Source organism: Ananas comosus, linkage group 5, assembly GCF_001540865.1.
Source record: "Ananas comosus cultivar F153 linkage group 5, ASM154086v1, whole genome shotgun sequence".
Taxonomy (NCBI): domain Eukaryota; kingdom Viridiplantae; phylum Streptophyta; class Magnoliopsida; order Poales; family Bromeliaceae; genus Ananas; species Ananas comosus.
Genome location: NC_033625.1, coordinates 12,599,173 through 12,602,317, shown reverse-complemented (window position 1 = coordinate 12,602,317; position 3,145 = coordinate 12,599,173).

Genomic DNA, 3,145 nt, shown 5'->3' with positions numbered 1-3,145 from the left:
GTCTTATTTATATGCATCTTATTTGGTTGAACTCAGTAAAAAAAAGTACTGCAATTATAAATAATTTATTTGGTTGCATGCAATTGGGATGCATATTTTTAAAANTAGTAGTTGAAATTATGCCAGAATTAGCTGCAGCTCAAACTATAGCAGTTAAAGAGAGTAGTTTTAAAGAAAAATAAACTTATCTTTTCTAATCACTTTTTAAATAGATATAATATTTTTATTTTCTATATTGGAGGTAATCTCACTACCATATATATAAACTGGTAAAATTTTAAAAATATGCATCTTATTTGGTTGAACTCAGTAAAAAAAAGTACTGCAATTATAAATAATTTATTTGGTTGCATGCAATTGGGATGCATATTTTTAAAATTTTACCAGTTTATATATATGGTAGTGAGATTACCTCCAATATAGAAATTAAAAATATTATATCTATTTAAAAAGTGATTAGAAAAGATAAGTTTATTTTTCTTTAAAATTACTCTCTTTAACTGCTATAGTTTGAGCTGCAGCTAATTCTGGCATAATTTCAACTACTACAGGTGGGCCTCCACATGCAGTTCCAACTACATCAATTATAACTACATGCGTATCCAAATCCGACATTTGGTTTGTATTTGAATCCAACTATTGCAGTTGAAACAATATGAGGTTGCCCGATTGCAACAGTTGGAACTACGCTCAAATTAGCTATAGTTTCAACTGCAGCAATTCAAAAGAATAATTTTAAACAAAAAATAAAATCTCCCTAATCACTTTTTAATTCGAAAGTATTTTTTTTTTTATATTAGAGATAATCTCACGTGACAAAATTTTAATTACAATACTTTTTATTGTATCAAATTAAAAAAAATACTATATATACATAATTATAATTACTATATTTCTAATCAAATATATCTATACAATATATAAATTGTCACTTTGGTCACATCATTGGATCGCTTGGTAATTTTGGGCTGTGTGTGTTTAGGGCTGACGGGCATGTCAGGGCCTAAACGGGAGGGAGTTTGTGACATCTCCATATCGGATGGGAATGATGTTGTCATTGGATTTATAAGAGGACTCCACCCTAATAATAGCTGTGTTTAAGCATTTTGGGCCGGTAGTTGGGCCCAACGAGTTATTGCTAGTGGGTTGGGTCGTTGTAGGCTCATGGTGAAGCCATATCTCCATTTAATCCATTAGCCGATAAAAGAATTTTTGGATGCACTCGTTGCACGCCAATTAATCCATGAGCCAATAGAAACTAGCCAAATGTCTTATATTTTATTTTATAATACTAACTATCAAATATTCTATCAATCATCTAGTAAACTATGTGTTATATATAGCGTTAGTATAAATCAGGTGTAAGTAACAAAGTTATTCTTTCTCTTGAAATTATGAGTGTACCTTAGTATAAATCAGGTGTAAGTAAAAAAAGTATTCTTTCTCTTAAAATTATGAGTGTACCTTATAAACATTCTCTACATTGGATGTCTATATATAACACATAGTTTACTAGATGATTGATAGAATATTTGATAGTTAGTATTATAAAATAAAATATAAGACATTTGGCTAGTTTCTATTGGCTCATGGATTAATTGGCGTGCAACGAGTGCATCCAAAAATTCTTTTATCGGCTAATGGATTAAATGGAGATATGGCTTCACCATGAGCCTACAACGACCCAACCCACTAGCAATAACTCGTTGGGCCCAACTACCGGCCCAAAATGCTTAAACACAGCTATTATTAGGGTGGAGTCCTCTTATAAATCCAATGACAACATCATTCCCATCCGATATGGAGATGTCANAAGTCACCTCACTTTTTTCGATAATTTGAAATAAGTCCTTCAATTTTAACATTTTACTTAAAAAATTTATTAAATCCTCAAACTTTAACATTTTAGTTAAAAAAATTATTTATAAAATAGTGACAAAAATTATTAAGTTTGATTGAATTCTTAAATAAAATTATTAAAATAATTTAACTCTTTAAATGCTAAAAATTAAGAAAATATGAATAAAAAAGTTATTTTTATAATATTTATAAGAGTACTTTATAAATTTTTTATTATAATTTTTTAATTTTAAAATGGCTAAATTACAGAAAATTTCTTGTCAATACCCGCTTTTTCACTTTTTTCCCCTGATTTAAAAACCTACACTTTGCCCCGCTTGAAAAATAAGAAATGTTCACTTTGGCCCCCCGCCGTTAGTATTCCGTTTGGGTTTCATTTATATCCTATTATTATATATTTTTTATACCCAAAATACCCTTTTCTCCCTGCCGCCTCCTCATCGCTGCCCTACACCGCCGCCTCGCCCTACACTGTCGCCTCGCCCACCCCTCCATTCGCGTCAACACACATGCTCTCGTGTTCCTTCGCCGTCTCGCCCATGCCCTCGCACGCCTCTCCGTCCATGCCCACTCCGATCTCCTCCCTATCGTCGCCGAAATGGAGGGATGACGCGAGTGCAGGAAGAGCGAGAGAGCATGTGGAGGAAAATGGAGTTGGAATTGCGGTTGAGCGAGACGCGAAGAACGGTAGAGGAGGGGCGACGGCCGAGTGAGGTTGGGAAGAAGACGAAGATAGTGAGGGACATTTTGGTCATTTTGTCATGGTGTACCCCTGTGAATATTTCTTATTTTTGAAGGAGGTAAAGTGTAGGTTTTTAAATAACAGAAAAAAGTAAAAAAATGGGTATTGACATAAAAACTTTCTGTAATTTAGCCTTTTAAAATTAATAATTATATTATTAATTAACTAAAATACTATGGGCGTGTTTGGTTCGAAGTTGGAGTCGGAATCGGAATCGGAATCAAAATAAGCTGGAATCGGAATCGGAATGACTCATTATCTAATTCTGTTTGGTTCATCACCTGAATTGGAATCGGAATAAATCATTCCCATTGTCGGTGTTTGGTTCAGGTGTATATAAGAAACGTAATCAAATTAATATATTAATATTATCTTTATAATATATTAATTTAAATTCAAATTAAACTTTAAATATTAAAAATTTATATCAAAATTTTGAAATAATGTCAAAATTTTAAATCTATTTTTTTAAAAAAAATAAACTTTGAAGTTGAGTGGATAATTCAAAATATGAAACTAAATTTTGATTTATTCAAATTCAAA